We start from the raw sequence: 9,838 nt of genomic DNA on the forward strand, positions 1-9,838 counted from the left end.
TATATGTAAGTATATATATACATGTATATATATGTATGTATATATATGGATCAAATGTTACAGTGCTCTCTCTCTCTCTCTCTCTCTCTCTCTCTCTCTCTCTCTCTCCTGTGCTTGCCCTCCTTCCTTCCTTCCTTCCAATTGAGAAGCAAAAGGAAGAGCAAGGCAAACTGAAGGACAGGAAATCTCTCCTCGAGAGGTACGAAGAAAGAATCCTAAACTCCTATTTTCAAGCTACCTGTAGCTTGCTTAGGATCAACACCGATTAAAAATAAACCTCCGAGTGTATGTATCTGAGTAACATTTTCCCGAGATGTAACCAGTACAGGTACCTTTCCAAGAAAAAAGCGGGACGCCTTATCTTAAAGACTAACCATAGAATTTTCTTGAAAATAATCTCAGTATGTTTCCCACACCCAAAATTCCATGCGAAAGCTGACCTAACCTAATCTAACACAACTTGACCTAACTCCTAACCTAACGTAACCCAAATTACCATAAAAGTACTGACCTAACCTAACCTAACCTAACCCAACCTAACTTAACCTAACCCTTAACCTAGCCTAACCTAACCTAACCCAAATAACCATAGAAGTACTGACCTAACCTAACTTAATGCGACCTAACCTAACCTAACCTACGGGGCAAGGCAAAAAAACCGGGGCTGGTGCAGTACTAGCATACATCTCAGGAATTTGCATCCAGGTACCTCTCTCTCTCTGAAAAGGGGAGTTTAGTGTTCATTTATAAGCATTTTATGTTTTTGTGGAGATTGGTAAAAGTTAACGACAGATGCATATCCAGGTATTTGATTTTAATACTTTTTATATGAAAAAAATGAAATTCCTTTAGTGGTTATAACGCTTGTCTCTTAAACAAGAGGGACTGGGTTCGATTCTCAACAGATTCTAAATGCTTTGGTTAAGGTTTTTTTATTTCGTTTTGTTTCTTGTGACGTAAGTAGTGAATTGGGTATACCTGGTGATTAGTCGAATGTGGTTGGACGTGAAGTTGTACCACTTCGTATAGGGGAATAGGTGGATGGGTGGATGCATATAATATATATATATATATATATATATATATATATATATATATATATATATATATATATATATATATAATGTGTGTGTATGTATATATATAACATATATATATACTGTACATCTATGTGTATGTGTATACATAATGGGTTGAGTAGGTTTTTTCATAATCATATTAAATGCCTCCTTTTATCCGCCACCTCAAGTTACACACAAATAAACAAACACAAACACAGACTTTACAATTCAAAACAAAACGCAATCTGCTGACAACACAAACCAAGATGGCGACCACAACACGAACCAAGATGGCGACCACAACAACACAAACCAAGATGGCGGCGACGATGACAACAGTCATGAGTACCAGAGCAGAAATCAACCTCGGCAATAATATTCCGGCAGGATGTTTTAACATTTATGTTAAGCACAGGGAGCGACAGAATTAATCTCCGTCGATGTTCGAACATTTTTTTTTTTCCGCTGCTCGACGCTTCGCCTCCTAAAGGTCAAACGGGAAGCTCTGACTAGTACTGGCTCTCTCTCTCTCTCTCTCACTCGACCAAACTATACGCTGGTGGTGGTCACAATGTCTGCTTAAAATGTACGTGATCAGAATTATGTATATGTTTTAAGTACAATAGGGAGGAGGAGGTGCTTTGTATATAAGGAGAGGAGGTTTCTCTCTCTTCTCTCTCTCTCTCTCTCTCTCTCTCTCTCTCTCTCTCTCTCTTTTTTAAGCGAGGTTATCACATTCAGTGCCTTGGTAAAACTTATTAGGTACGGGCTATGTAATGTGTTGTCTCTCTCTCTCTCTCTCTCTCTCTCTCTCTCTCTCTCTCTCTCTCTCTCTCTCTCTTTAAACGAAGTTATCACATTCAGTGTCTTGGTAAAACTCATTATGTACTGGCTATGTAGTGTGCTGGTCTCTCTCTCTCTCTCTCTCTCTCTCTCTCTCTCTCTCTCTCTCTCTCTCTCTCTCTCTTTTAAACAGTCATATCACATTCAGCTGCTGGTTGGGAAGCTGGGTAAAATAATTTAGGTATTAGTTAAGTACTGGTTAGAAAGACGTGCATTGTATGGGGAGAGGTGGTTTCTCTCTCTCTCTCTCTCTCTCTCTCTCTCTCTCTCTCTCTCTCTCTCTCTCTCTCTCTCTGTTTATCTAAGCAGAGTCATTACATTCAATGGTTGGTCGGGAAACTGGATAAACTCCTGAAGTACTGGCTAAGTAATACGCCTATTCTGATGATCTTCATATAATCTTAAGCTTCAACACGTCTTATCTCCCTGATTATGAGAGATTAATTGTTCTTATCTATTCTTATCTCGCATGTCCAGCACTAATGTTTCTCCAGGGTGGTGTTCAGAAAACTTTTAATGATTTTTTTAATACATAATCTTAAGTTTCTCACGTCTGATATCTTAATTGTGAGAGAGTAATTGTACTCATCTTTTAGGCCGAGTATTAGGTTTTTAATTAACTCTTCATATTTTAGTTAATTCTACAAAAATATCTGCACTTATCTGGCAGGCCAAGCATTATTTTTTTTAATTAACTTTATATCTTAATTAATTCTAAAAAATATCTATACTTATCTGGTAGGGCAAGCATTAGGTTTTTAATTAACTTTATATCTTAATTAATTCTAGAAAAAATCTATACTTATGTGGGAGGCCAAGCATTAGGTTTTTAATTAACTCTTCATATTTTAGTTAATTCTAAAAGAATATCTTAATATCTGGTAGGCCAAGCATTAGGTTTTTAATTAACTCTTTATACATTTTAGTTGATTCTAAAAAAATCTGTACTTATCTGGTAGGCCAAGAATTAGGTTTTTAATTAACTCTATATATTTTAGTTAATTCTAAAGAAAAATATCTTATCTGTAGGCCAAGAATTGGGTTTTTAATTAACTCTTCGTATTTTAGTTAATTCTACAAAAATATCTGCACTTATCTGGTAGGCCAAGAATTAGTTTTTTAATTAACTGTATATTTTAATTAATTCTAAAACAATATCTGTTATCTGTAGGCCAAGAATTAGGGTTTTAATCAACTCTTCATATTTTAGTTGATTCTAAAAAAAATATGTAATTATTTGGTAGGCCAAGCATTAGGTTTTTAATTAACTCTTAATATTTTAGTTAAGTAGGTTTTAATTAACTCATTAATTCTTCATGTTTTAATTAATTCTAAAAAATATTTGTACTTATCTGGGAGGCCAGGAATTAGTTTTAATTACCTCTTCATATTTTAATTAATTCTAGAAAAAATCTATTATTATCTGGTAGGCCAAGCATTAGGTTTTAAATTAACTACGTCTTCAAATTTTACTTAACTCCAAAATCTACCTGTAATTAACTATAAGTCTGGCACCATATGTTCCCCAGACAAACTGCTCGTGTTGATGTAGGTCTAAAGGAGCCATAAACCACAAGTAGTGGTTAATAACAAGACCATAACTTGCTTTTAACCACCAGATAAAAATGTCGTTTGCCATAACAGCTCATCATCAGTGTTAAGGGCATATAGCCAACCCACTCCCTCCCCCCTCCCCCCAACCTCCTCAGCGTCATATTGGATATAAATGATATTTAATGACGAATTTTACTGACCAGTGAAGAGGCACTCTCTCTCTCTCTCTCTCTCTCTCTCTCTCTCTCTCTCTCTCTCTCTCTCTCTCTCATCAGATTTCACATTGAAACCAAAAAAGTCCCAGCCAAGTATAGACCTCAAATATTCTCTCTCTCTCTCTCTCTTTCTCTCTCTCTCTCTCTCTCTCTCTCTCTCTCTCTCTCTCTCTCTCTCTCTCTCTCTCATCAGATTTCACATTAAAACCAAAAAAGTCCCACCTAAGTATAGACCTCAAATATTTTTTTTTCTCTCTCTCTCTCTCTCTCTCTCTCTCTCTCTCTCTCTCTCTCTCTCTCTCTCTCTCTCTCCACGCAGCTGGTAATGAGTACGGGCATTACCCCTGTACAGGTATGACCTTGATTACGGGTAACCACAAGGACAGGTAAACAGATCGAAACCCCTATTCATGAAAAGCCGTAACCTTTTTTATTTATTCATTTTATTTCCAAAGCAAAGCGCTGGCGATTTTGCAATGAAGAATATTTAAGAGGAAAAACCCTGACTGATGTTGCCATTGCGTGCGCAGTGCACAGCGCACGCGCGCGCTGACGTGCTCTGACACGAATCATGAATGATCGCTTCTCGATCGACCGATTCTTGAGTGGCGGACGAAACGCTGATTGGCAAACTTGATGGAGATATTGAAAGACAGATGACAGGTTGACAGATTGACCAATGGACAGCGAAGAATGAAGGGAAGAGAGAGAGAGGAAAGAAGAAAGAGAAGAGAAGAGAGAGAAGACACCTCACAGACCTTACAGCTCGTTCGGGTTGCCCCAGGTCCCTCAGTGTGAGGCACCTCTGATGTCTACCGGGAATTGCTAACGCATCTTCGGTATATTTTGCATCTTCAATCTTGGATGGTCTGGGATGCATCTTAGATGTTGTCGAGGCTTATTCTTAAACACATCTACGCTCACTCCTGATATGTTCCTCAGATGAGCTGGTAGCGCACTGAATAGACGCTGCATTATCGATGCTGGTGCGTGGTGGATTAATGTCCTGTGTGCTTTCCTTTTTCTGGTATAGTTTGGGCACCATTAATCTACCTCTGCTTACTCTTTCTGATATTTTAACCTCCATGATGTTTTCGGTAATTCCTTCTATCTGTTTCCATGTTCTCTTCTCCTTTCGAGACTATATAAATTTAAGAACTGTAGTCTCTCCCAGTAGTCAAGGTCCTTAACTTCTTCTATTCTAGCTGTAAAGGACTTTTGTACACTCTCTATTTGTGCAATATCCTTTTGGTAGTGTGGATACCATATTATATTGAAATATTCAAGAGAGAGAGAGAGAGAGAGAGAGAGAGAGAGAGAGAGAACCGTGTGCCCTGCAAAATACTCATCAAACCCCTTCAAATTTTTAAAATAATAATTCGCTATGTTATTTTAAAAGTAGACGGATCCTGAGGACGGTTTAATCATTCGCTAACAACCACAAAACAAAAATTGAAATATCTCGGTAATACCTTTCAAATCCGCTCGGAGCATTTCAGCAATTTTTTTTTTTTAATCGTCATCCTTTGATGGCTGAAATTTCGGTCTATAAAAATTTAAAAACGTTCTTTGGATACATCAAATACCTTTGATTTGCACGATCATTTATAAACTGTGGGATTGGGCAGTCGTTCTACTTTCCTGGAGCGGTGGTGGGGGCGGGGAGAAGGTCAGTAACCTGGTGAATATTCGTAAGTAAAAAAGGGTGAATATTCGTAAGTAAAATAGGGTGAATATTCTCCGAATATCTGTGAGTAAAGCGAATATACTCGGAACATCCGTAATTATACTCATGGAATCTCTGTAAATAAAACAATTGAATTCCCATGGCATATCTGTAAATTAAACAAGGAACAAATTAGCCGAAGTTTCTTCGGCGCAATCGAGTTTTCCGTACAGCCGCTACAGCGTATAATCAAGGCCACCGGAAATAGATCTATCTTTTGGTGGTCTCGGTATAATGCTGTATGTGCCGCGGCCCATGAAACTTGAACCACGGCCCGTTGGTGGCATATCCTATATCGTTGCCAGAAGCATGATTATGGCCAACTTTGACCTTAAATAAAATAAAAACTACTCAGGGGCTAGAAGGCTGCAATTTGGTATGTTTGATGATTGGAGGGTGGGTGATCAACACCAATTTGCAGCCTCTAACCCTCCTCGGAGTTTTTTTAAGATCTGAGGCGGACAGAAAAAGTGCGGACAGAAAATAGTGCGGACAGAAAAAGTTAGGACGGACAGAGAAATCCGGCACAATAGTTTTCTCTTACAAAAAACTAAAAAGAATGATTATTCTTGGAATATCTGTAAGTTAAGAAAAATGATATTCGCCATATTGAATTTCCAAGAGGTTTATAATTTCTTTTTCAGTTAAATATTAAGAATGATATTCGCTGTATAGTGATATTTTTAGCCACGGGAATACTTTCTCTGTAATACTTTCAAAATAGAAAGTTCGAAGAATTGGAATTTATTTGTGTGTTATATATATATATATATATATATATATATATATATATATATATATATATATATATATACATACATATATATATGTATATATATATATATATATATATATATATATATATTTATATATATATACAGTATATATATACATATATATACATATATATACTTATATATATATATATATATATATATATATATATATATATATATATATATATATATATATATATATATATATATAGGACTGTATGAGAGTGTTTGGACTTGTAAGCTGTGCAATAAAAATAGAATAATATTTCTATTGACATCTTTTTTAATATTAGATTACGTATAAAGATTTTCAATAAATAATTGTATGTGTGGTGAAGATATTGAGTAACAATGTGGAATTTTATTGAATATGTACATATAATATATATATAATAGAGAGAGAGAGAGAGAGAGAGAGAGAGAGACGTCGGCCTCGCGTCTTGAAGTCGATCAATTGAAGAGGAAGTTGGAAGTGTAGGGAGGAAATTGGAAGCGGGAATGGAAACCATTCTATTAATTCTCTTGCCTTCTTGTGACCCCCTGCCATCTTCCTCAGTAATAATAAGATAAACAAGAGAAAATATATATATATATATATATATATATATATATATATATATATATATATATATATATATATATATATATATATATACTATACTATATATATATATTTATTTATATTTATATACATATATATTATTATATGGAAATATTTTCCCACTCAGCTGTCCACCTCCTTAAAATTTATCTCTCATTTTCACTTTAAAAATATTATTGTCTGTTTACTTCTTATTTTTATTTATTATAATATGTATTACCGGGACATTTCCTTCAGCCCGATACCCCATTAGCCAGGACCCACGAAAATTCGTTCATTTCCGGTCCTCCAAATTCATTCATAGCTCGGAAAGTTGTAATTAAAACCAGAGACGCCAATACTGAATATATATCTCTTTTTGGAGAACAAAGAACAGTGACAGAGCGATACTATGCCTACTTTTATTCGTTTTTCGAGAACAAAGAACAATAACAGAATACCAAGCCTCCTATTATTTGTTTTTGGAGAACAAAGAACAATAACAGAATACCAAGCCTACTGTTATTTGTTTTTGGAGAACAAAGAACAATAACAGAATACCAAGCCTACTGTTATTTGTTTTTGGAGAACAAAGAACAACAACAGCATAACAGGACTATTCTTATTATTTAATAACAAATACCAAAATGTTTTTCGCAAATTCGAAAGGCCCTGGGGGCCTGGAGATAGGTGGAGATTGGTGAAAGATAAGTGACAAGAGAGATGATTTTTTTTTTGGTGGGGGGCAGGGTTTAGGGGGGATTTCACAGAGGCCCTCTGGGTTACGTGGATTTTGGGGGTATGATGATGATAATGATAATGATGATGTTAGTGATGTTATGATGAAATGGAGATTATATAATTAGTGATGATATGAGTCATAATGTTTCTTTTTTAATACACTGATAATAACAAGACCTTTTTAGTTTTCTGTAAAAGAATATTATTGTGCCGGCTTTGTCTGTCCGTCCGCACTTTACTCTGCCCGCACTTTTTCTGTTCACCCTCAGACCTAAAAATCTACTGAGGCTAGAGGGCTGCAAATTGGTATGTTGATCATCCACCCTCCAATCATCAAACATACCAAATTGCAGCCCTCTAGCCTCAGTGGTTTTCATTTCACTTGAGGTTAAAGTTAGCCATTACCGTGCATCTGGCAACGATATAGGATATGCCACCACCAGGCCGTGGTTAAAGTTTCACGGGCAGCGGCTCATACAGCATTACACCGAGACCACCGAAAGATAGATCTATTTTCGGTGGCCTTGTTATACGCTGTACAGAAAACCTGATTGCGCCGAAGAAACTTCGGCGCATTTCTTGCTTGTTTTTCCAAGAAGTGTCAGTTTCACAATTTCCCAAATTACTTTTATAAATAAAAATAATATGTTCAAATGTGTACTTGTGAAAAAGTGTTGTGATAACTTTTTAGAATTATTTTGAAATTGACCAGTGCTGGATTTTTAATAAATATTTACTATATATTTCATAACCGAAAATCAATATTAATATTTTTCTTCAACTGATTGTTCAGTTAAATGTAAGAAAATATTATTTCGTTTGGTTAAGAAAAATAATACAACATTGGTATAAAATTTTCTCAGCTGAAGGTTGAATTGAAATTGAATTTCAATTTCATATTGCTCAGAAAAAATCATGTTTTCAGAGGATCCTTTAAAATTACTTTTCAATAAATATGTAAATAAAATTTGCTTAAAACTAATTTTGACAGGCCTATTTACTTAGGCTTACCAAATCCTTTTAACTGCAATCCCAGATCCAACTGGCTTTCAAAAAACTAACATTCTCCTTTGCATCACCCTTCGGCCATCTTTAACGTGGCCTGTTCACTCGGATGATGGGGTAACTCAAAAACGCTTTCTTAATGGATGTGTGAATTATTCAGGAGACGTGTTCGAATCCCCTGCTGAGACTTCACTTCCTGAATTAATCTCAGCTTTCAACACTTTTATTTATATTTCTTTATGCTAGCTTAATCTTCGTCGTGGAAAAACAAATGTTTAAAACATTTTGTTATGTTTGGCGCAAAGGGAAAATCAAGATTAAAACTTGCGCCATATTTACAGAAAGGTTAAACTGCAGGAAACATTCGAACGGTTTCAAATACCTTATGTTCAGTTTTGTTCTCGCCTTCTGCGTCGTAACAGAAAGCTGTTTTCCGAAGGTTTGTGAATAATATACACTCGGGCAATACGCGGAGACTCATGGATGTCTCAGGGGTTAATTTTATCTGCTGACGAGGAGGTTCTGTTCTTTGAAAGAGTTTGAGACACACACACACACACACACACACACACACACACATATATATATATATATATATATATATATATATATATATATATATATATATATATATATATATACTATATATATACAGTATATATTTATATATAAATATATATTTATATATAATATATATATATATATATATATATATATATATTTTTATATATACATATATATATAAATATATATACAGTATATATATATATATATATATATATATATATATATATATATATATATATACATACATATAATATATATATACAGTATATATGTATATATAAATATATATATATACAGTATATACATATATACATACATATATATACAGTATATATATATATATATATATATACACACACACACACACACACACACACACATCCCGACCCAGGCAGCCCAAGAGAACCCAGCAATATCCTGTGGCCTGTTATACGATTAATTCTGGAAGAAAAAAATACCATTTCAATTAGAATTCTACTTGATTCAGTTAAACCAGGTCCATCGCTGCCCATTATTTGAACAGACTGCAGTTAATTAGAAGTACATACAGTAATAAGGTATAGCCTGCTTTTTTCCACGAGGCAACCCGGAATTGCATCCAAATTAGGCTTCGCTGTAATTATAATGACGGTTCTGTCATAAAGATTTCCCTCCGGTTAATTAAGTCTGAAACCTCTCGTTATGCGTTTCAGGGATTTTTTTTTTAATACGCTCCTGAATTCTCTTTTTACTTCCGTATTTTGTTGCCATATATTTACCATCCTTTTTAG

The sequence above is a fragment of the Macrobrachium rosenbergii genome, chromosome 1 (genome assembly GCF_040412425.1).
Source record: "Macrobrachium rosenbergii isolate ZJJX-2024 chromosome 1, ASM4041242v1, whole genome shotgun sequence".
NCBI classification, from domain to species: domain Eukaryota; kingdom Metazoa; phylum Arthropoda; class Malacostraca; order Decapoda; family Palaemonidae; genus Macrobrachium; species Macrobrachium rosenbergii.